This window comes from Bos taurus, chromosome 13 (assembly GCF_002263795.3).
Source record: "Bos taurus isolate L1 Dominette 01449 registration number 42190680 breed Hereford chromosome 13, ARS-UCD2.0, whole genome shotgun sequence".
NCBI lineage: Eukaryota > Metazoa > Chordata > Mammalia > Artiodactyla > Bovidae > Bos > Bos taurus.
Window position 1 is genome coordinate 78,461,632 of NC_037340.1, and position 20,452 is coordinate 78,482,083.

General features: G+C 47.1%; 1 long non-coding RNA gene across 1 annotated transcript; it reads right to left on the reverse strand.

The window, feature by feature from the left end:
- Positions 1-4,951: 4,951 nt before the first annotated feature.
- On the reverse strand, positions 4,952-16,735 carry LOC101907513 (uncharacterized). The gene is made up of 4 exons (XR_810935.4): positions 16,037-16,735; positions 14,098-14,262; positions 11,229-11,309; positions 4,952-6,519 (listed from the first exon to the last, which is right to left on the reverse strand). It is a non-coding gene; the product is annotated as an uncharacterized lncRNA (long non-coding RNA).
- Between the last annotated feature and the right edge of the window lie 3,717 nt (positions 16,736-20,452).

Here is a 20,452-nt window from a genome sequence, read left to right on the forward strand (position 1 = left end):
CATTCAGTAGGCTGTCTTTTCATTTTGTTGATGGTTTCCTTTGCTCTGCAAAAGTTTTTTTTAGTTTGATGTGGTTCTGTGTGTTTATTACTTTTGTCGGCCTCTGTGCCCAGAGCAGGGCTTGGCACATAGTAGGTGCTCAATAGATTCTGTTCAACTGAATGCATACAGAGCAATAGGAGTTGTGCTCACATGTAGTCTCAACACAGGCAAAAAATACTTAGAGATCACCATGGTTCATGGCCCTTCAAAGGGCAGCAGACACATAGATTATCTGTGTATTGAAACAGATATACAGATTATCTGTGTATTAAAATTTCATGGAGGATGGGCAACTAGGAAACACTGAGAAACCCTGTTTTAGAGGAAAGATGGGACTACTGGAACACAGAGTAAAGACCCTTAAACCAGCCTGGAGATCACAGAATGCTTCCTGGAGGAGGAGGCATTTCAACTCATTCTTAAAAGATATGGAAAACTCAGCTGAATCAGGGGCCAACAAACCTTTTCTATAAAGAGCCAGATAATAAGTGTTTAGATCCACAGGTCTCTGCCACATCTACTCACTTCTGTTGTAGATCAAAAGTGCCCATGGATAATCCAGAAACAAAGAGATGTTCCAATAAAACTTTATTTACAGAAACAGATGATGGGTCAGATTTGGCCCCTAGGCCATAGTGTATCAACCTCTGATCTACACGATGGGAAAGGCAAAGCCACCAGAGGGAAGAGCTCTAGCAAAGGTGTGGAGATGGGAAAAAAAAATGGAGAACCAGAGAAGAGCCAACTATGCAGTTTCCTTCTCCCTGGGGCACAGAAAGAAGTGTCAATATTTATACACACGTGTGTTGTCACACAGGCCGAGCACAAGATCCTGTTAATTCAATCCATAGTATTTATTGTGTGCCTACTACGTGGAGCTGACTGTGGCTCAGACCATGAACTCCTTATTACCAAATTCAGACTTAAATTGAAGAAAGTAGGGAAAACCACTAGACCATTCAGGTATGACCTAAATCAAATCCCTTATGATTATACAGTGGAAGTGAGAAATAGATTTAAGGGCCTAGATCTGATAGAGTGCCTGATGAACTATGGAATGAGGTTCGTGACACTGTACAGGAGACAGGGATCAACACCATCCCCATGGAAAAGGAATGCAAAAAAGCAAAATGGCTGTCTGAGGAGGCCTTACAAATAGCTGTGAAAAGAAGAGAAGCGAAAAGCAAAGGAGAAAAGGAAAGATATAAGCATCTGAATGCAGAGTTCCAAAGAATAGCAAGAAGAGATAAGAAAGCCTTCCTTAGCGATCAATGCAAATAAACAGAGAAAAACAACAGAATGGGAAAGAATAGAGATCTCTTCAAGAAAATTAGAGATCAGATCAGATCAGTCGCTCAGTCGTGTCTGACTCTTTGCGACCCCATGAATCGCAGCACACCAGGCCTCCCTGTCCATCCCCAACTCCTGGAGTTCACTCAGACTCAGGTCCATCGAGTCAGTGATGCCATCCAGCCATCTCATCCTCTGTCGTCCCCTTCTCCTCCTGCCCCCAATCCCTCCCAGCATCAGAGTCTTTTCCAATGAGTCAACTCTTCGCATGAGGTAGCCAAAGTACTGGAGTTTCAGCTTGAGCATCATTCCTTCCAAAGAAATCCCAGGGCTGATCTCCTTCAGAATGGACTGGTTGGATCTCCTTGCAGTCCAAGGGACTCAAGAGTCTTCTCCAACACCACAGTTCAAAAGCATCAATTCTTCAGCGCTCAGCCTTCTTCACAGTCCAACTCTCACATCCATACATGATCACAGGAAAAACCATAGCCTTGACTAGACGGACCTTTGTTGGCAAAGCAATGTCTCTGCTTTTGAATATACTATCTAGGTTGGTCATAACTTTCTTTCCAAGGAGTAGCGTCTTTTAATTTCATGGCTGCAGTCACCATCTGCAGTGATTTTGGAGCCCAGAAAAATAAAATCTGACACTGTTTCCACTGTTTCCCCATCTATTTCCCATGAAGTGATGGGACCGGATGCCACGATCTTCATTTTCTGAATGTTGAACCTTAAGCCAACTTTTTCCTCTCCACTTTCACTTTCATCAAGAAGCTTTTTAGTTCCTCTTCACTTTCTGCCATAAGGGTGGTGTCATCTGCATATCTGAGGTTATTGATATTTCTCCCGGCAATCTTGATTCCAGCTTGTGTTTCTTCCAGTCCAGCGTTTCTCATGATGGACTCTGCATAGAAGTTAAATAAGCAGGGTGACAATATACAGCCTTGACGAACTCCTTTTCCTATTTGGAACCAGTCTGTTCCATGTCCAGTTCTAACTGTTGCTTCCTGACCTGCATACAGATTTCTCAAGAGGCAGGTCAGGTGGTATGGTATTCCCATCTCTTGAAGAATTTTCCACAGTTTATTGTGATCCACACAGTCAAAGGCTTTGGCATAGTCAAGAAAGCAGAAATAGATGTTTTTCTGGAACTCTCTTGCTTCTTCCATGATCCAGCAGATGTTGGCAATTCGATCTCTGGTTCCTCTGCCTTTTCTAAAACCAGCTTGAACCTCAGGAAGTTCACGGTTCACATATTGCTGAAGCCTGGCTTTGAGAATTTTGAGCATTACTTTACTAGCATGTGAGATGAGTGCAACTGTGCGGTAGTTGGAGCATTCTTTGGCATTGCCTTTCTTTGGGATCGGAATGAAAACTGACCTTTTCCAGTCCTGTGGCCACTGCTGAGTTTTCCAAATTTGCTGGCATATTGAGTGCAGCACTTTCACAGCATCATCTTTCAGGATTTGGAATAGCTCAACTGGAATTCTATCACCTCCACTAGCTTTGTTCGTAGTGATGCTTTCTAAGGCCCACTTGACTTCACATTCCAGGATGTCTGGCTCTAGGTCAGATGGTGTGATCACACCATCGTCATTATCTGGGTCGTGAAAATCTTTTTTGTACAGTTCTTCTGTGTGTTCTTGCCACCTCTTCTTGATATCTTCTGCTTCTGTTAGGTCCATACCATTTCTGTCCTTTATCGAGCCCATCTTTGCATGAAATGTTCCTTCGGTAGCTCTGATTTTCTTGAAGAGATCTCTAGTGTTTCCCATTCTGTTGTTTTCCTCTGTTTATTTGCATTGATCGCTGAAGAAGGCTTTCTTATCTCTTCTTGCTATTCTTTAGAACTCTGCATTCAGATGTTTATATGTTTCCTTTTCTCCTTTGCTGTTCACTTCTCTTCTTTTCACAGCTATTTGTAAGGCCTCCCCAGACAGCCATTTTGCTTTTTTGCATTTCTTTTTCTTGGGGATGGTCTTGATCCCTGTCTCCTGTACAATGTCAGGAACCTCATTCCATAGTTCATCAGGCACTCTATCTATTAGATCTAGGCCCTTAAATCTATTTCTCACTTCCACTGTATAATCATAAGGGATTTGATTTAGGTCATACCTGAATGGTCTAGTGGTTTTCCCTACTTTCTTCAATTTAAGTCTGAATTTGGCAATAAGGAGTTCATGATCTGAGCCACAGTCAGCTCCTGGTCTTGTTTTTGCTGACTGTATAGAGCTTCTCCATCTTTGGCTGCAAAGAATATAATCAATCTGATTTCAGTATTGACCATGTGGTGATGTCCATGTGTAGAGTCTTCTCTTGTGTTGTTGGAAGAGGGTGTTTGCTATGACCAGTGCGTTCTCTTGGCAGAACTCTATTAGCCTTTGCCCTGCTTCATTCCGTATTCTGAGGCCAAATTTGCCTGTTACTCCAGGTATTTCTTGACTTCCTACTTTTGCATTCCAGTCCCCTATAATGAAAAGGACATCTTTTGGGGGTGTTCCACTGGAGAAGGGAATGGCAAACCACTTCAGTATTCTTGCCTTGAGAACCCCATGAACAGTATGAAAAGGGAAAATGATAGGATACTGAAAGAGAAACTCCCCAGGTCAGTAGGTGCCCAATAGGCTACTGGATATCAGTGGAGAAATAACTCCAGAAAGAATGAAGGGATGGAGCCAAAGCAAAAAGAATACCCAGCTGTGGTTGTGACTGGTGATAGACACAAGGTCTGATGCTGTAAAGAGCAATATTGCATAGGAACCTGGAATGTCAGGTCCATGAATCAAGGCAAATTGGAAGTGGTCAAACAAGAGATGGCAAGAGTGAATGTCGACATTCTAGGAATCAGCAAACTAAAATGGACTGGAATGGGTGAATTTAACTCAGATGACCATTATATCTACTACTGCAGGCAGGAATCCCTCAGAAGAAATGGAGTAGCCATCACGGTCAACAAAAGAGTCTGAAATGCAGTACTTGGATGCAATCTCAAATAGACAGAATGATCTCTGTTTGTTTCCAAGGCAAACCATTCAATATCACAGTAATCCAAGTTTATGCCCCAACCAGTAACACTGAAGAAGCTGAAGTTGAACGGTTCTATGAAGACCTACAAGACCTTTTAGAACTAACACCCCCCCAAAAATTAGAGATACCAAGGGAAAATTTCATGCAAAGATGGGCTTGATAAAGGACAGAAATGGTATGAACCTAACAGAAGCAGAAGATATCAAGAAGAGGTGGCAAGAACACACAGAAGAACTGTACAAAAAAGATTTTCACGACCCAGATAATGACGATGGTGTGATCACTGACCTAGAGCCAGACGTTCTGGAATGTGAAGTCAAGTGGGCCTTAGAAAGCATCACTACGAACAAAGCTAGTGGAGGTGATAGAATTCCAGTTGAGCTATTCCAAATCCTGAAAGATGATGCTGTGAAAGTGCTGCACTCAATATGCCAGCAAATTTGGAAAACTCAGCAGTGGCCACAGGACTGGAAAAGGTCAGTTTTCATTCCGATCCCAAAGAAAGGCAATGCTAAAGAATGCTCCAACTACCGCACAATTGCACTCATCTCACATGCTAGTAAAGTAATGCTCAAAATTCTCAAAGCCAGGCTTCAGCAATATGTGAACCGTGAACTTCCTGAGGTTCAAGCTGGTTTTAGAAAAGGCAGAGGAACCAGAGATCAAATTGCCAACATCTGCTGGATCATGGAAGAAGCAAGAGAGTTCCAGAAAAACATCTATTTCTGCTTTCTTGACTATGCCAAAGCCTTTGACTGTGTGGATCACAATAAACTGTGGAAAATTCTTCAAGAGATGGGAATACCATACCACCTGACCTGCCTCTTGAGAAATCTGTATGCAGGTCAGGAAGCAACAGTTAGAACTGGACATGGAACAACAGACTGGTTCCAAATAGGAAAAGGAGTTCGTCAAGGCTGTATATTGTCACCCTGCTTATTTAACTTCTATGCAGAGTCCATCATGAGAAACGCTGGACTGGAAGAAACACAAGCTGGAATCAAGATTGCCGGGAGAAATATCAATAACCTCAGATATGCAGATGACACCACCCTTATGGCAGAAAGTGAAGAGGAACTAAAAAGCTTCTTGATGAAAGTGAAAGTGGAGAGGAAAAAGTTGGCTTAAGGTTCAACATTCAGAAAATGAAGATCGTGGCATCCGGTCCCATCACTTCATGGGAAATAGATGGGGAAACAGTGGAAACAGTGTCAGATTTTATTTTTCTGGGCTCCAAAATCACTGCAGATGGTGACTGCAGCCATGAAATTGAAAGACACTTACTCCTTGGAAGGAAAGTTATGACCAACCTAGATAGTATATTCAAAAGCAGAGACATTACTTTGCCAACAAAGGTCCGTCTAGTCAAGGCTATGGTTTTTCCTGTGATCATGTATGGATGTGAGAGTTGGACTGTGAAGAAGCCTGAGCGCTGAAGAATTGATGCTTTTGAACTGTGGTGTTGGAGAAGACTCTTGAGTCCCTTGGACTGCAAGGAGATCCAACCAGTCCATTCTGAAGGAGATCAGCCCTGGGATTTCTTTGGAAGGAATGATGCTCAAGCTGAAACTCCAGTACTTTGGCTACCTCATGCGAAGAGTTGACTCATTGGAAAAGACTCTGATGCTGGGAGGGATTGGGGGCAGGAGGAGAAGGGGACGACAGAGGATGAGATGGCTGGATGGCATCACTGACTCGATGGACCTGAGTCTGAGTGAACTCCAGGAGTTGGGGATGGACAGGGAGGCCTGGCGTGCTGCGATTCATGGGGTCGCAAAGAGTCGGACACGACTGAGAGACGGAACTGAACTGAACTACTATGTGCCAGACATCATACGGGGCACTGGGGATGCAGCAGTGAACATAATCACTTCCGTGTCCCCGGGGTCTAAAGCCCAGCCAGGCATATAGTTTTCGTTAAAGAAATGTGTTTGGAAAATGAATGGATAGATGACCGGATGGATGGATGGATGGTTGAGTTGGGAGAAAAACACAAAACACCCAGATAAATAAATAAGCAACTACATACAGCTTCCTCAGTAGCTGTGTGACCTCGGAGAAGTTACCTAACCTCTCTGTGCCCCAGGAGGTTGACATAGTCGGTCCTTTACATGGAGGGTTCCGCGTCTGTGGATTCAACCCGCTGAGGATCGAAACTATCTGGAAAAAACAATTTCAGAAAGTTTCAAAAAGCAAAACTTGACTTTGCCATGTGCCAGCAACAATTAACATAACATTTACATTGTATTAGGTATTTTAAGTAATCTAGAGATGATTTAAAGTGGGCTATATGCAAATGCTCTGACATTTTACATAGAGGACTTGAGCATCCGTAGATTTCCTTGTCTGTAGGGGTCCTGGAAACAATGCCTTGTGGATACTGAGCGAGTGTGTGTGCATGTGCGTGCTCCTCGGCTTCAGTCGTGTCTGACTCTTTGCGGCACCATGGACCATAGCCCGCCAGGCTCCTCTGTCCATGGGATTCTCCAGGAAAGAAGACTGGAGTGGGTGGCCATGCCCTCGTCCAGGGGGTCTTGCTGACCCAGGGATCAAACCTGTGTCTCTTACGTCTCCTGCATTGACAGGTGGGTTCTTTACCACCAGCTGCGAAGCCTGTGGGTCCTGAGAGATGACTGTAAGAGCAAAATGAAGACCAGCATGTAGTGGCTGCTCTATAAATGTAGCTGCTGATAGTGAGTCAATATGCTATTAAACAAACACACAATTTAAAACAACTGATCAGTGCGACATCGAAAACAGCAGGTAGAGGGGAGAGAGCGAGAGAAGAGGGAGGGTACCTTGAATCACGTAGTCTGAGTCAAGGCTGTTCTGGCCACATCCTGTGAGTATAGCCTAGAATTAGTGGTGTTTGCAGCCCTGATGCCCTGGGGCCCCACAAGAGAGTTTATTAGGAGTACAGGAAGGTGTCTTCTCTAATTAGAGTATGCATGTAAAGTGCTTTGAAATCTGAGGATTAAAGGGGGAGAAGAGGTGAGACTCTGGTCATGGGGCCAGAGCACCCACTGGGAACCCATCCCTGAACCTTGAGAACTAGACTCAGCTCTGGCAGCCTTGTCTGGAGTGGGGCCCTTCTCTCCTCTGAAGTGGAGGTTAGGGGCAGTGGAAAGTACACCCTCTTAAGGCATGGAGCCCGGGGAGGCGGGGGAGGGCAAAGGTGTTGGAGCCACACTGAGATGATGAGCTTAAAGCAATGGGCCCAGCATGAGACAAGGGGTGCTGAGTCAGAATTAGCTGTTTCCAGTCTGATTCCATTCCTGCTGCTTCTTGTTCTCTGCCACTCTCTAGCTGGGTGACCCTGAGAGAGCTCCTCCCCTTCTCTGAGACTGTCTTCTGAGCCTCAGTTTTCTCTTCTTTAAAGTGGGGTGGTTGCAGTGCAGCAGTGCTCGTCGCAGGTGAAGCACGTGGCCCGGAGCAGAGGTAGTAACACGTCCCTCGGTGGATGCTTAGGGAGCCACTACCTGGTGCTGACACCCACCACTTCCTGCACGTTTCTGAGTTAATTCACTTGACCCTGATCTTCCAGACAAGAACCTCAGGGTCACCGGAGACAGCCATGTGCTGCCCAGCACCAACCACATGGAGCACGATAAGAACAGCACCTCTGACGCTCTGGTGCACAGAGAGGAGAAGAAACTTTCTCAAGGGCACACAGCTAGTACATGACAAGACCAGGACTAGGCCCCAGGCAGCCTGGCTCCTAACCGAGGATCACCTTTGCCCTCATCAAGATGGTTGTTGTAATGGAGAGTTTCCGGGAGGCAGAGAAATTTCCCCCTTGACCAGCCAAGCAGGCAACAAGCCTCCCTTCACTGTTCTCTTACGTCCCCCTACCCTCAACGCCTGTATGTGTCTGGGAATTTTTGATGTTTTTACCGTCTTCAGATTTTACAAGAGGAGCCGTACATCTGTGTCTTGGCTTGTTGTGCCCACTGCAGTCCATGGGAGCCTGTGAAAATGCCAGGACATCTGGCCTCAGAGATGGGCACCAACTGTGTCCCTTCCTATTCATCATCGCATTCTCAAGGCCTTCACTTAACAGATGGGCTGAGACCAAGGTGATTCCAAGGCCATACAGCTCGGAAGCGGCCGAGCAGACTAGGGCTTTGGGACTCCAACTTCGCCCTTCTTCATTCCCATATCTGAGTTCTCAGACTGGTGGCCCGCGAGTCAAACGCAGCCTGCAGCCTATTGGATTTGGCCTGCACGATGTTTTCATAAAATTAGAATGTATCACCAGCATTTAAAGAAAGGGATATTTCCAGGAATAATATGCAAAATATTTAACCAGACTGACCCGGGCATCTATCATTCAGAGTAGACGCTGGCAGTCCAGCCAAAACCCTGGGTATTGCAAGAAAATGCAATAAGATAATCAAAAGGTCTAGAAAAGACCAACCTTATGGAGACTTTAAAAAGATCAGGAGTTGCTGGGGCTTAGTAGGGAGGGAGGGATGACTGAGCGAAGCAGAGAAGATTTGTAGGGCAGTGAAAGGGTTCTGCACTAGACTATGACAGTATAGACACGTGCCAGGACACAGTTGTCCAAACCCACAGAAGGCACAGCGCGAAGAGTGAACCCTAATGTAATTACTGGGTCCCTAACGATGTGTCCATTAGATTCATTGATTGTAGCAGACGTCCCACTCTGGCAGGGGGGTGGGGTGGAGGGTTGTTGGTAGGTGGTAAGGCTGAGAGTGGGATAGGGTGGGAGCAGGGAGAACAGGAATTCTCTGTACTATCTGCTCGATTTTGCTGTGAGCCTTTAAAACAGTCTACTGAAAAATCGGAAGGTCTGGCTACACCGCTCGCACATTTTTCACGGAGCCACAGTGGGAGGCAGCTGAGTCCTCGGGACCCCCTTAGGTGGAGCGTGTGTCCCTGAGTGTGCTAGGCTCCAAGTCTGTCTGCTGCGGCATCACCTGCCCAGGCCCTGCGTGTGGTTCAGGCATGGAGAGGATTCTTCGGAAGCTCTTGACGCGAAACAGCACTGGGTAAAAGTGTGCCCTGCCGAAGCCGGCTCATGAGGGCGGGAAAGAGGCCTGGCGGTGCCTGCCTCGGTCAGCCGCTGCTGCCTCCTTGCTGGGCCAGGGCCTCCTGGGCGTTTTCCACGGGGCAGAGTGAGCCTCTCTTGATTCAGCCTTCATCTGCCTGGGCCTGCGGTGGGCGGGGGCCCACAGGGGACTCGGGCCCGTGAGGCAGCCTCGCTGTGCTCTGCAGCAGGCGGAATCAGGGTTCTGAAGGTGGAAATTATGCCAGCCCGGGAGAACAAAGCAAAAATGGGCTGGACGTGGAGAATCAGAAATGATCTCTAAGAGCTCTTAAATCCTGATAAATCAGATGGATTTTTCTTCTAGTAGTTTACTTCGTATAATCACTTATTCATTTAACAAACATTTATGGAGTACTAAGCACATACCACACCCACTCCAGTGTTCTTGCCTGGAGAATCCCAGGGACGGGGGACCCTGATGGGCTGCCATCTATGGGGTCTCACAGAGTCAGACACAACTGAAGTGACTTAGCAGCAGCAGCAAGCACATACAAAGGAGGCCTTGGAACAGGGATAGTTGGGGTGGGGGGAGGGTGTTCAATAGCCAACTGTTGTTTGTACCTGACCACTGTCCATCCCCCTCCCCTCTTCTGGGAACCACTCCTTCCCCGTTGTCACTCCATGTGGCTCAAGAGGAAGTGGGCTGTCTCCCCAACAAGAGCAACAGGTGTATTAGGCCTGGGCAATGAGTATATTCCACCCCCATTCCTAGGGATTGGTTCTGGGATGGGCATGGGACCCAAGTCAGGCCAACCCGAGTCAACCCCAGACTGATGCTGGGAAAACATAGGAAATTCAGCTTTTATCCACTTGGCTTGCTGACCTGGCAGAGTGGCAGCCTGCATTCCTGGGGCTACAGGGTGACCATAACTGACACAGAAGGAAAGAGAGCTGAGAGCTGGAAGGGGCATGGCTCCTAAAGAGCAGGTACGCATCTGGATCCAGCCACTCCTGAAGCTGAACCCATCTCAAGAATTTCAATTTGCATAAAGTGAAAATGAAGTTGCTCAGTCGTGTCAGTCTTTGCAACCCTATGGATTGTAGCCTACCAGGCTTCTCTGTCCATGGGATTTTCCAGACAAGAGTACTGGAGTGGGTTGCCATTTCCTTCTCCAGGGAATCTTCCCGACCCAGGGATCAAACCCAGATCTCCAGCATTGTAGGCAGACATTGTATCGTCTGAGCCATGAGGGAAGTCCCATTTGCATAAACCTACACGTTCTCACACACACACTCACTCACTTTTTTCTTAAACTCTCTTGAGCTGGGTTTGTTTCTGTCATTTTCAACCCAAAAACCTGGACTATACACCAGTGGGTAAACGGGTAATCCACCCAGGCTCTGCCAAACCGCACAGACCCTGCTATGGGATTATCCGGACCAGACGTAAAATGAAAATGCAGGGCGCTTGTTCTGAAATCAGTAAGGACTTCAAAATGGCAGCTGCAGAGCTGTAAACCCGGTTTGGGTCCGAAGGCGGAGCCCTTTGGTGTATGGGGTGCTGTGTGACTGCAGAGGGCCCTGAAGCCCTGCGGAGGAGCTGGATTTTATATTCCATCCTGTTGGAGACGTGAAGTCTCAGACATGCAGGGCCGTTCGCACAGTCCTACTAAGAGCCAGTGTCGGAGGCGGGCTTCAAACCCAGGTCTTGTTCCCTCAGCTTCCACTGTCGCTGGAAGGGCCGTAGGAGGACAACAGTGTCTCTGGACGCCCGAGACCTCGGGGGCCAGGATCAGGGGTTTGCAGCCCTGAGACCCTGTGCTCGGCAAACCCATGTGCGTTCCCTTCTCCTTCTCACCTTCACAACAGTGACCAGGCCCTCACTTTCCCAGCGTCCTTGGCAGCTGGCTCAGGCATGTGATCCATCACGTGACCAGATCTGCCAAAAGAAACATAAGGGGAGTTGCTGGCATGCAGGGAAATTTTTCACTTTGGGGCAAAGGGGACAGAGTGGACGGTGCTGCCTCTCTTCCTCTTATCATTAGAAGGACTGAGCATCTATCCTGAAACCATGATGGGGAAGCTGAGAGAACTGCAGAGGTGCTAGCAAGAGCCCAATTTTCTTCAGCCACTAAGTCAAGACCAACAACAGTCTCCCTCTGAACTTCTTATTATGGGGAAAAATAAACCCTTGCTTGTTTGAACATCAGTCACTTGCATTCCCACCTCCTTGCTGCCAAATGCATTTCTATCTGTCATAAGATCTTAGGTTGCTCTGGAGCCCCACTAAACATAGGGAGATACTGAGGTCTGGAACTGAGAAGAAACTTCCTTGGGCCACACGCTGGAGTCACGAGTTTACTGACTCACCATCTAAGGCTCCTTCAGCTCATGCTATACCTCCCGGTCTATTTCCTTTCATTCAGGCTGCTATAGACACGGCCAACAGCTGCTCTAAACCAAACGTAAGGCAGTGACGACCTTGCCCCTGAATCTTTCCAGTCTCTTACGTAAATGGCCCCCAGGCCACTGCCTCCAAGCCGTTGGACCCAGGACAGCTTCCCACATCCTTTAAAAAGATGAGATGACCAAACGTAGGATCTGTGCTCCTGGAAAGTGTGAGTCATGAATCCTGAACCAGAAAGTTCACAGCCAGGAATCTGCCTATCACTCTGGTAGTCTAGACCCCAAGGCTTCCACTAAGCTTGTCCCATGAAGCACTGACTCATCTGCAGCTTGTGGTCAGTTCTGACACTCAGATCAACTTCTTCTCTGCTTGTGCTAGGCTGGTGGTCTTTAGTTAGGTGCTGTGAACCTCCTGTCTCTGCCCCACCTCCTTAGAGGAGAATATGAATACTAAAGACATAATATTGATGCTAATACTAACAGTACTTTCATATTCCCAGTGCTTTAAATGAATTTTAATTTTTTTCCTCAAAAGTCACTGCAAAAGATAAATATTTTATGATCAGAAAAGCTAGGGCTTAGCAAAGTTCAGCCACTTGCCAGGATAGCAGAGTACTTGGTGGAGCTGGATTATGGCCCTGAATCTGTTGGCTCTTGGAGGCCAGCTCTAAAGGACAAAGCCAACTGGATCCTTTAAGATAGTTTTCAGAGGCTTCACAATAGCAGTTTAGATAATAATAGCATTTATTGTTTTTTAAAAGACTTCTGGAGACTGGAGACCCTAGGGTGTATTTGGAATCTCAGGGAGATCATAAAGGACCAATGCTCCTTGCCTTCAACTGCAAGTCAGCAACTCGTCCTTAGGCTGTTCACCTAAAGTCACGAGATGGTTGCCACAGCTCACTCATCACCTCTTCACACAATTACAGCCAAATCAGGAAAGGAAGAAAAGAGGCCAACAGATCTCTCCTCATATGCTTCTTTCTTATCAGAGAGGAAATCCCTTCCCAGAAGCCCCCAGCAGAGCTTCCCTTTGGCCAGAACTGGGGCAAATGACTACCTCTAGACCAATCACAGGTCCAGGAGAATCGGATGGCGATAATTGCTTTAAATCAAATGTGGTTTATTTCCCAGGCCTGGGTACATGACCAGCAGAACAAAGGCAGGGTTCCATCAGCAGAAAGGAAGGGAGAGATGGCGACTGGCGTGGTAACCCCCAGTGTCTGACACCCCAGCATTTTAAATGTTTAGCACAACCACCACGTAGGTTTTCAAGATTATTGTAGGTGGTACGTGGATAAAGTCGTGCTTTCAAAGAACTTTTAGTATTTATTACATATTTACACGCATTTAAAAAAGCACACATATTACTAACTCATCAGAACCATGAATTCATGGGTATTTTTCCTCCAGATGAAACAACCACGTTTAAGGTTTTTACAAAATTATGTAAGTTAAAGAAAAATATTGTTAATAATAATTCATTTACTTCAAGATTTGGCGATTGTAAGGGTAGGAAACACTGTTTTCAGTTACTCTGACTGGCATTTTTTCCAGCTTCTCAGAGGCCTCTGCCTTCAACCTCCTTCTTGAAGAAAATAAACACCCACAAAGCTTTCTGCATCATCTGCAAATATGATTCAAATAAAGCCTCGAGCTCAAATATAATCCAGGCTCCCTAAGCTAGGGGGAGCAGGCATCTCGGCTCCAGTCCTTTCCTGGCATTTCACCTCCGTCTTAGGAGTTTTACAGTTTTACTGGGCATGCCCCTCCTGTTGTAAGCTGTCGCAAATTCCATTTCTCAAAGAACAAGATACAAATTATAAACAGAGAGACAACTTGGGATTTCTTGTACTTGTCAGGAATTTTCAAACTGTCCTGAGACATGAACTTTTTTCATTTAGACAAGAATTTCAGGGGTCTGTCCTAAGAACTGGATCAATGACGGCCCAGCGATGCAATGAGAGACACTAGAGTCTTTGTTAAAAGGAATGAGGTCGATCAACGCAGATCCTCCCCGACTTACAATAAGGTTACGTCCCAGTGAACGCATCGTAAGTTGAAAACATTAGGTTAAAAGTGCACTGAAGGAAATTCCCTCCAGTGGCTAGGATTCAGCCCCTGGTCACATCCCATAAGCCATGTAGTCAGCCTTGAAAAAAAGAAGAAGAAGAAAATACATTTGATGCACCTAACCTATTATCACAGCTTAACCTTGCCTACCTTAAGCATGCTCAGAACACTTACATTAGCCTAGAGTTGGGCAAACTCAATGAACACAAAGCCTATTTAATAATAGAATGCTGAATGTCTTGTGTCACCTATTGATACGGTGCTGACGGGGAAGAACAGGATGGACGTCTGGGTCCAGGACGGCTGTCTGTGTATCAGCTCTTCACTCTAGTGACCGTGGCGCCGACTGGGAGCTATGGCTCACTGCCCTGCCGGGCACCATGAGAGAGAGGACTGGACAGCATATCATGAGCCTGGAAAAAGATCAAAATTCAAAAGCAGAATTACAGTTTCGACTGAACACATATCACTTTCACACTATCATGAAGGCCTGACCTGCCTCTTGAGAAACCTATATGTAGGTCAGTAAGCAACAGTCAGAACTGGACATGGAACAACAGACTGGTTCCAAATAGGAAAAGGAGTATGTCAAGGCTGTATATTGTCACCCTGCTTATTTCACTTATATGCAGAGTACATCATGAGAAACGCTGGGCTAGATGAAGCACAAGCTGGAATCAAGATTGCTGGGAGAAATATCAATAACTTCAGATATGCAGATGACATTACCCTTATGGCAGAAAATGAAGAGGAACTAAAAAGCCTCTTGATGAAAGTGAAAGTGGAGAGTGAAAAAGTTGGCTTAAACCTCAACATTCAGAAAACGAAGATCATGGCATCTGGTCCCATCACTTTATGGGAAATAGATGGGGAAACAGTGGAAACAGTGTCAGACTTTATTTTGGGGGCTCCAAAATCACTGCAGATGGTGACTGCAGCCATGAAATTAAAAGACGCTTACTCCTTGAAAGGAAAGTTATGACCAACCTAGATAGCATATTTAAAAGCAGAGACATTACTTTGCCAACAAAGGTCCGTCTAGTCAAGGCTATGGTTTTTCCTGTGGTCATGTACGGATGCGAGAGTTGGACTGTGAAGAAGGCTGAGCGCCGAAGAATTGATGCTTTTGAACTGTGGTGTTGGAGAAGACTGTTGAGAGTCCCTTGGACTGCAAGGAGATCCAACTAGTCCATTCTGAAGGAGATCAGCCCTGGGATTTCTTTGGAAGGAATGATGCTCAAGCTGAAACTCCAGTACTTTGGCCACCTGATGCGAAGAGTTGATTCATTGGAAAAGAGTCTGATGCTGGGAGGGATTGGGGGCAGGAGGAGAAGGGGACGACAGAGGATGAGATGGCTGGATGGCATCACTGACTCAATGGACGTGAGTCTGAGTGAACTCCGGAGTTGGTGATGGACAGGGAGGCCTGGTGTGCTGCGAATCATGGGGTCGCAAAGAGTCGGACACGACTTAGCGACTGAACTGAACTCAACTGAAAATCAAAAAGCCATAAGTTAAACAAAGTCAGGAACCATCTGCATGTGCTAAGAGCAGAAGACTTCCAGGAGCTCTGGTTACGTGAAAAAAGCAGAACGTGTGCAACGTGAGCCGGGTGAACAGAGTTTCTGTAGAGGGCCACGCAGTAAACACTCGGGGCTCTTGGGCAACATAGCCCTTGCTGCAAGTCCTCAAGGACGCCGTCTGAGCGTGAAAGCAAACACACAGGACAGTGTCCCAGCACAGCTTTACTCGCGGATGCTTTGAGTTTCATATCATTTTCATGGGCCATAAAGTATTATCTTTCTTTTGATTTGTTTTCAACCATTTAAAAATGTAAGAGAATATAGAAACCATTCTTAGCTTGCAGGCTGTACAAAAACATGCAGCAGAATAGATCTGTCCTGAGAAAACTGTCTTTGGCCGATGCCTTGTATAAACCATTGGTACAAAGAGAGATGTTAGGCAAACGTGGGAAACGGAGAAAGAGACACCACAGTACATATATGGATCGATGTGTATGTGTGTGATATGCTATATAGCTGGAAAGAGGGAGACAGTGAGAGAGGTTCGTACGCACAGTTAAAAGCACACACAAAAAACGAGCAACAGTTGGAGCTTCTGGAGACAGGAACTGGGAAAGATCAGGTGAAGCCAGAAGGAAGACAGTTTGCCCCACAACCCTCTTACCCTGTCTGAATTTTTCTGTGTGCTCATGTTTCTTTCACAAAGCAGGAAACATTTGCTGAAGCAAAAAAGATTCCTCTGCCCCGTCAATGAGAATGAGATGATGATATGAATCGACACGTGTACGCAGCCATGGCACAACTCCAGGGGGCGCTGTTCATGGGGTTATTTATAGCCTGGAGCTCCTGGAGTTGTTCAGGCCCCGCCCTGTTGGCAACCAAATTAACACCAAGACTTTGTATGAAGTGAAGTTCATAATTAAATATTGAGGGAGCCCGGTGAGGAGGGAAGTTGTGGGAGGAACAATAAAATCTCGCTATTTCCGTTTTAGGCTGTTCCTTATCTGGGTCACAGTAAAACCAATGTTCTGCCAATATTTACTTTTGATCTTTGCTCCAGCGTGGCGGAAAGATGCCCGGGCACGGCATAAATGTGAGGGTGGAATTGAGAGTTATGAGAAGAGAAAGGAACTCACCCTAAAATAAAATCGTCTCAAGAACCTAAATAAGAAAATGCCATTCGTTTCACAGAAACACTCAAAGGCCACGTTTACTTCTTCAGCTGCCGCTCTCAGAAGTCCTGTCAGCTTTCCCGGAAATCTGGGGTTCTGTGAAACCCCTTTGGAAGCATTTGTGACTTAAGTCAGAGGTCACAGATGGCAGCTTCCCACCTAGAGAGGGGCGTCCCCGATGACTCAGCGGTAAAGAATCCACCTGCAAGGCAGGAGACACAGGAGATGTGAGTTCAGTCCCTGAGTCAGGAAGATCCCCTGGAGGAAGAAATGGCAACCGACTCCAGTATTCTTGCCTGGAAAATCCCAGGGACAGAGGAGCCTGGTGGCTATAGTCCGAGGGGTCGCAAAGAGTTAGACATGACCGAGCGAGTAAGCGCACTTGCGTGCACACATCCATATAGGCGGCCGGTGTGGATTTTTGATCAGCAGTCGTTCAGTGGTTTCAAAATCAAAACATTTCACATAAATATAGAAGTTTCTGGCTTCCCTCGAAACACTCGGCACTTGGCCATACTGGGTCCATGTCCCCACGTGGAAACGTCAGGCTGTGTAGAGCCGAGTGCTGGCTGCACCTTGCAGATGGGACCGGGGTTACCGGCGTGCCAGTCTCCACCACTCCCTGCTGCCCTCCGTCGGCACTGCCTCATTCGCTGCTTGTTTTCACACTTTATTCGCGCAAGCAGTGTTTACTGAGCGCTTACCGTGCGCCAGGCCCTGGGACCATAGCTGTGAACAAAACAGAAGAACATCCCCCACTTCGTAGAACTTATGTTCCAGCTGGGAACACAGATGATGAACAAAAAAGGAAGTTAAAAATATATGAAATGCCAGAGAAAAACAATGCAGCCAAAGTGGGTACGGACTGTGAGGCTGTGGTTGAGGCAGGCCCCACTGAAAAGGTGGTATTTGAGAAAGTACCTGAAGCAGGTGAGGAACAAACCTTGAAGGTATCTGTGGAAAGAATGCTCCAGCCAGAAAGAGCAGCGAGTGCAAAGGCCCCGAGGCAGGACCGTTCCTTGTGTGCCTGAGAAACGGTGAGGGGCCGGTGCATCTGCAGGGTGAGGGGGCCAGTGAGGAGGTGAGGTCAGGGGGGCGTCAGGGTACAGATCTTGAGGGCTTTCTAGGATCTGTGGCTTTTCCTCTGCCTGAGGTGGGAGCCATGGAAGGTTCTGGGCAGAAGAGGGACATGGTTGGACTTAGAGTCATCGGGGACGCCCCTCTCTAGGTGGCTGCATGAAGGGACTGTGTACATGTGTGCGTGTGTAGAGGGCGGGGTGGGGACCAGGCGTGGAGGCAGTGAAGACCCACTGCAGTAGTCCAGGCACAAGGTAAGGGGGCCAGACGAGGGCGCTGGCACGGAGGTGCGGGAAGAGCTGGGGTTCGGGTCACAATCACTGTGTGTCCAGGCTCTTTTTGGCACGTATGAGAAAGTTTCCTCACTCACCCTGACCCAGCCGCATTGTCCTTGCACAATGCAGCCTCAGGGCTGTATCTTTAATCCCCCAAAGACCTTAGGAGCCCATTTGATTGTCAAATAGCCCCATTTTACAGATGAGGCACTGGAATATGAGCTCCTGTTCACCCAGTGTATCGTCTAGAGAGGTTCACAGCCGCGTCGCCCACCCTCATGACTTTTCTTGCTTTTTCTTTGAGAAACAGCTTTACTGAGATATACTTCGTACACCACAGAATCCTTTTAAAGTGTACAAACCAGTGGATTTTGGCATATTCAGAGAGTTGTACAAAAATCACTACTAATTTAGAACATGGTTCTTGCCCCCGGAAGAAACCCTGTCCGTTAGCACACTCCCCGTTCACCCCTCCCCAGACTCTGGCGTCAGTAACCCACTTTCTGTCTCTGTGAACATGCCTCTTCTGGATGTTTCGGATGAATGGAATCGTACGGTCTGTGGGGTTTGGTGCCTGGCTTCTTCCACCTGGCATGTCTCTGTGGTTTCCCCAGGATGCAGCCTGTGTCAGTACTGTGTCCCTCTTCAGGGCTGAACAATACTCCACTGAATGGGTACGGCACACTTCGTTTATCCGTGCATCTGCTGACAGACTTCTCTTTCCACTTCTCTTGAGTATATATTTTACGCAGGAGAAGAATGACTGGTGAAACTCCATGTTTAACCTTTTGAGGAAGTGCTTTTCCAAACTGTTTTCCAAAATGTCTGCCTCATGCTAAACTCCGCCCAGCCATGTGTGAGGTTCCAGGTTCCGGATATCCTCCTCAGGCTCTTCTTACAAACTGACTTTGACTCCCCTCCCATTGAGTAGGGAGGTCTCGCCACCTCTCCTGTCCCTTTCCCTTGAATCTCGGATGACCTTTATGACTGCATCAACGGACAAAACACAAATGATCCCTGGTGACGTCTGAGCCCAGATCATTGAAACGCCCTGCGCTTCCAGCGTGATCTCCTGGAACGCTTGCTCTGGGAGCCCCACCGCCATCCATGTTATATGGAAGCCCAACCAGCCCAAGTGAAGAGACTCCATGGAGAAGTCATACACAGGGTGTCCTCCCGCCAGCCCTGAAGAGGAACCAGCTGCCAACTGCACAAGTGAAGACTTCCCGTGATACCAGTGCTCTCTAGGCACCAAGTCACCCCCCCCCCCCCGTCTTCAAGTCATCCCAGCTGAGACAGCCAACATCATAGAATGGAGAAATACATCTCTCTGTGTCTTGTCTGAATTCCTGACCCACAGGATCTAAGGGATATAAATCCAAAAGAATATAATGGCTGTCTTCTGCCACTAAGTTTGGGGGTGCTCGTTACGCAGCAGTAGCAGCCAAACTCCCCAGCTAGCAAGGGGCAAGGTCAGAATTCAAATCCTAGTCTGTCTGGTGACAGTCATTCCGTTATGACCCCATGAGTGCTGCTCCACCACACCTCCGGCCGTGACGAGGGGGATCGAGGCTCCGTCCCCGGTCCCATTTGACTCAGCTGACATCCCTTTTCTCAGCCTGACCAGCAGCATCAACTATGGATGGAAAAGGCTTCCTTTCTGTCTGTCAGATTGTTGCCACTGCCACGGCTATTATCTAACACACAAGACTTCTTATTCTTTCTACACAAATTAGAATAAACAAATAAGGAAAAATAAAATCCACCTGTCATCCCCAGCATGCAGGGAGACTCTCCATGAAACCTTGACTCCAGGGTTGAGTCACATGATACAGGTATTTAAGTTCGCCATGAGCACAGGGCCAAAGTGGGGATAGGAGGGAGAGAGACGTGACCTAAATAGCTCAGGTGAGCCCAGTGGGCAGATCCTATCTTTTCTTCAGCACATCCTCAAATACAAGGCAAGTCCCTCCATCCAATGGCTATTTCGATTTACAGAGAGTTCATAGTACACTCGGAGAAGGCAATGGCACCCCACTCCAGTACTCTTGCCTGGAAAATCCCATGGATGGAGGAGCCTGGTGGGCTGCAGTCCATGGGGTCGCGAAGAGTCGGACACGACTGAGTGACTTCACTTTCACTTTCACTTTCATGCATTGGAGAAGGAAATGGCAACCCACTCCAGTGTTCTTGCCTGGAGAATCCCAGGGACGGGGGAGCCTGGTGGGCTGCCATCTATGGGGTCGCACAGAGTCGGACACGACTGAAGCGACTTAGCAGCAGCATAGTACACTGTGGCCGAGAGAAAATATAACTTATTTTCTAGAATCATTTTGGCTCCACATAAAAGGAAAACTCTTTCCCCCAGCAAAACAGGGATTGCTTTACACATATTGTTTTGTCCCTGCCTTTTTCACGGAATGACATGCCTTGAACGGTTTCCCATGTAAGCTCCTTCCTCATGGCCTTTTTTTTGGAGGAGGGAAACTTTTGCGTGCTTCATGTGATATCTTGGTCTGGGCAGTAACACAGTAAAAGTCTACTGAAACACCATGA